This window comes from Bos indicus, chromosome 8, assembly GCF_029378745.1.
Source record: "Bos indicus isolate NIAB-ARS_2022 breed Sahiwal x Tharparkar chromosome 8, NIAB-ARS_B.indTharparkar_mat_pri_1.0, whole genome shotgun sequence".
Classification (NCBI taxonomy): domain Eukaryota; kingdom Metazoa; phylum Chordata; class Mammalia; order Artiodactyla; family Bovidae; genus Bos; species Bos indicus.
In genome coordinates, this window is record NC_091767.1 from 87,610,202 (window position 1) to 87,615,567 (window position 5,366).

The window sequence follows — 5,366 nt, forward strand, 5'->3', positions numbered from 1 at the left end:
CCTTCTCCAGAGGGTCTTCCCCACCCAGGGACTGACCCTAGGTCTCCTGCATTGCAGGAGGACTCTGCCATCCTGAGCCAGGAGGGAAGCCCTGTCTTGATGAGAATATATACATAAGTTAATCATTGTGTTAATGCTTTTAATTTAGTGGATTTCATTCAGTTAGCAAAGTGGTAAGAAGATGAAGCTACCAAATAAAACATAACAGACACTGGGAATAGAATGAACTGAAAAGCAACAAGATGGTAGAGTGAGCAAATGAGTTACCTTCCTTTTGACTGAATCTCAGAAAAATCAAGAATTATCTAAGACAAGGAATAGACTCATAATAACAATTTGAAAAAATATTTTCAATATTAGCAGCAACATTTTGAGAATTTAAAAAACATGAGATGGAATAGAAACCAGATAAAATAAACTCATCAGTTAAAATATGTAGAAATCTGTTTTAACTTATCAATTTTTATCAGGGAAGCCCAAGATACAGGCACCAATATCATGGGGAGATGATAGTAATTATCAACAAAAGATGCTGCTGGGACAATGGAGTTTACATATTACTACACATTTATTAGAAAGGCTAAAATAAAATAGAAACCTATGATGCTAAATGCTGGCATGAATGCAGAGCAATATTACCTCTCATTCACTGCTTTTAGAAGTATAATATGATACAGCCACTTTGGAAGACACTTTGGAAGGTTTTTTGACTTTGAAAATTAAATATATATTTGCCATATAATTCAGCAAATGAAATCCTACATGTTTACTTAAGCAAAATAAAACTTTAATTAGAACAAAACTCTGTACTTGATTTTTTATAGCAGCTTTATTTGTAATTGCTAAAAAACTGAGGGAAAAAAAAAACAACAACAAAATGTCTTTCAACAGTTGATGAAAAAACAAACTGGGGTTTCTGCGATTTAAAAAAAAGAAAGAGATTCAGGTATTGATTCACACAACAATGTGGATGAACCTTAACTGCGTTTTGCTAAGTTAAACAAACCTGCCACAAAAGGCTATGTATTGTACAGTTCTATTCATATAATATTTGGGAAAAGGAAAAATTATGGTATGAAAACATTACATATTGACACTGCTTGGAGAAAAAGAGATTGATTGACTACAAAGGGGTTATACTTATTAAGAAAGGGAATTTTTATACATGCTAATTTAAAAATCAACCAGTATATCTTAGGATACCAGGATTTTGAAATCAGACTGTGACAAGTGAATCCAACTATATTATAAATATAAGGAACAATTTAATTTAAAAGTGAGTGGATAAAAGGAAATTTCAAAAAAATATTTTGACTGGAAATCATACATCTCAAGACAAAAATAACAAAATTATGTACAGCTGTTGGTACATAGTCAGCAAATATTAATTAATGGAAATACAAATGATCAAGCCTAGCTAAAACAATCTTGCAAAAAAGCAAAGAGGCTCACACTTCTCAATTTCATAAATTATTACAAAAGTTACAGTAATCAAAAAAGTGTGGTATTGGCATGCCTGTGTGTGTGCTAAGTCTCTTCAGTCATGCCCAACTCTTTGGGACCCTATGGACTGTAGCCCTCCAGATTCTTCTGTCCATGGGCTTCTCCAGGCAAGAATATTGGAGAAGGTCGAAGTGCACTCCTGCAGGGGATCTTCTCAACCCAGGGAACGAACCTGCATCTCCTACATTGGCAGGCAGGTTCTCTACCATCATCACCTGGGAAGCCTGGTATTGGCATAAGGATGGGCATAGAGAACAACGGAATAAGAATAAAAGCTCAGAAACAAGCCCATACCTCTATAACCAAATGAGTTATTACAAAGTTGCCAAGATCTTTTAATGAGGACTTTGAACAATCAGTGTTTAGACAACTATAAATTCACATGAGAAAGAGTAAAATTAGACTCCTCCTCATACCATGTATAAAAACTAACTAAAAATGGATCAAAATCTAAATATAAGAGGTAAAACTATAAAATTATTAGAAAAAAATTCAACTGAAAGCCTTAGTGATCTTGGGTTAAGAAATATCCCTTATTTACACAAAAGAAATATTTTTGTGATCACAAAATGGGACCACCAAAAGCACAATTTATTTTAAAATAAATTAGATTTCTTCAAAATTAGTATTTTCTGCTTCAAAGACATCACTAAGAAAATGAAAAGACAATGCACAGGCTGGAACATTTATGAGTCATATATCTGTTAAAGAACTTGTATCCAGAATATATTTGGAGAAGGAAATGGAAACTCACTGCAGCATTCTTGCCTAGAGAATCCCGTGGACAGAGGAGCCTGGTGAGCAGCTGTCCATGGGGTCGCACAGAGTTGGACATGACTTATGCACCTTAGCATGCATGCATGCATCCAGAATATATAAAGAAATCTTATAACACAATACCAGTAATAAAAGGAACAATTAACAGAAAAGACATTTATGTAAATAATATGTACAAAATGCAAAAAGCACAAGAAAAGATGTTCATTAGTCATTAGAGGAAAGTGCATTAAATCATTATGAGGTATAATTCACAACCTCTTGCATGATTGCAATCAAAAGATAAATTAGACCAAGTATTGACAAATGTAAAATAATAAAAATGGAATTTTATGCACATTGCTAGTCCCTGTAGCTCAGATGGTAAAGAATCTGCCTGCAATGCAGAAGACCTGGGTTCGATCCCTGGATCAGGAAGATCCTCTGGAGAAGGGACTGGCAATCCACTCCAGTATTCTTGCCTGGAGAATCCCACGGATAGAGGAGCCTGACGGGCTACAGTTCATGGGGTCGCAAAGAGACAGACACGACTAAGCGACTAATCCATCCAGTGTGAAGGTAAAATGGAAAGTATTTTGGCAGTTTCTTAAAAGATTAAGTATGAATTAACCATACAAACTAATAAGTTCATGTCTAGGACTCACTCTTCACAAGAGGAATGAAAGGATAGGCTTACAAAAAGACCTGCATATGGAGGTCTGATCATGGAGGCATTATTTATCATTGCCATTAACTGGAAAAAAAAACTGTTAAATGGATTAACAAATGTGGTATATTTATATTCTAGAACACTAATATTTGACAATAAAAGAAAATAAAATACTCATATAAGTTAAACCATGAAAGACTCTAAAAAGCATTATGCTAAGATAAAAAAATCAGACATAAAACATCACAAATTGTATGATTCCATTTATATAAAATTTATGAAAGAGAAAAATCAATAGATACAGAATTTAGAGTAATAAATATCTGGGCCTAGAGGTAAGAATGTCAAGTAATTGTTAATGGATATAAATGTTTTTTGTGGAATAGAGTAAATATTCTAAAATTGGATTATGGTACCACAACTCTTAAAATTTATGAAGAATTATTGAATTATACATTTAAAATGAGTAAGTTTCATGGTACATAAATAATATCTCAATAAATTTGCCTGAAAAGTAAGCAAGATCATGGAGAAATGCTATGGAACATTTATGACAGTAATTAAATGAAATAGCTACTGTAGAATAACTGGTTCAAGAATTAAGTACTGTATATTCCTTTCTCTATAGAGAGTCCACTGCTGGCATGAGTGACAGGTAAAAATGTAAATCAAATTTTTAGAGCATTCAGCTATGATATTGGGGCTGAGAAGAGAAGCTGACAAAGCCTTAGATACTTTCAGATCTCCATAACCAAGAGGCAAAATGACTCCCAGATTTCCAGCTTACAGTTTCAGAAGTAGAGAAACTGCTTTTGAGGGAAACTCAAGATTTTAGTTTTGAAAACACTAAACTTGAAACAATAATGGTTATGACTGTGGTTTTTAAGAACTATGAAACACACTGAGGGAAATCTGTGTGCCCTGCTTGAGTTCCAAGGGTGCACGTGTTCTTGCGATTTTCTCTTATCTCAGTCTAGATGTCACAGGTCTTGGTAAGTATGCTTCATGATAGGTTGTTTGTGACTTTCTTGTTTCTTTGAACATACAGCTGATTTGGCTTTTAATGCCTGTCATTCTTTTGTTCTAAATAATTTCAAGAGAGGAAAGTGAAGGGAAATACCTTGACTGTGCTATCTTTTACTTTCAAGGCCCTTCTCTGGGTCTTGATATTTTCAGATGTAGTTAGAGATTGATCATTGCACACATGAGCTGGATTGTATAGAGAGATTAAGTATATAAAAGATGTGTAACAGATGTAAATTGGTTAGGAAAATGCATAGTAAGTACTCAATAAACATTAATGTCAATTTGCTCTATTGTTTTAGAGGAAACCATTTTTCAATAATTTCAAAGAAAAGAGAGTGAATGGGAGGGTAAATAATTTAAGCATTGACCAAATCTGTTTGGGATGCTATAAACTGAATATCATAGATTGGGCGGGTTGTCAACAACAGAAATTTATTTCTTACTGTTCTGGAGGCTGCAAAGTCCAAGATAAAGGTGCCAGCATATTCAGTGTCTAGTGAGAACCCACTTCCTGGTTTATAGATGGCTATTTTCTCATCATGTCCTCACATGAAGCGGTAAGGTAACCCTCTGGGGTCTCTTTTACAAGAGCAGAAATCCATTTCAGGGAGACCCCACCTTCATGACCTAATAACCTCCTAAAAGCCATACCTCCAATGGCATAGGGTGATAGTATTTAAAATATTAATTTTGAGAGGATATGAACATTCAGATGATAGCAAACATTTTGTAGTTCTACCTTTACACTTAATTAATCTATTGAATGGGCATGGAATTATTTCCTTATAATATGAAGATATTGCTCTGTTATATTCTGTTGCTGCTGCTGCTAAGTCACTTCAGTCGTGTCAAACTCTGTGCGACCCCATAGATGGCAGCCCACCAGGCTCCCCCACCCTGGGATTCTCCAGGCAAGAACACTGGAGTGGGTTGCCATTTCCTTCTCCCATGCATGAAAGTGAAAAGTGAAAGTGAAGTCATTCAGTCGTGTCCGACTCTTTGCGACCCCATGGACTGCAGCCCACTAGGCTGTTCCATCCATGGAATTTTCCAGGCAAGAGTACTGGAGTGGGCTGCCATTGCCTTCTCCGTGTTATATTCTAGTTCCCAGGATTTTGTTCAGCTGTTCAATGACATTATATTGCCTGAGACTTTTTATTTTCATAGTATGTAGTTCTTGCTTTGCTTTTTGTTTGCAATATCTTTCTTTTAAACAATATTAACTGTAGATTTTTGAAGCTTCTTTTTTGTTATATAAGTAGTCTGTTTCCTTCAAGTTGATTTTACCTTTGTTAGTGTGTTTTAGCCTGTCTTTCAAATGAGAGACCTCTGTGATTGTCCAGTGATGGGCAGCTATCCATCAAATTGTGACTTTCTCTTTAGAGTCTGCTCCTGCTGCTAAGTCACTTCA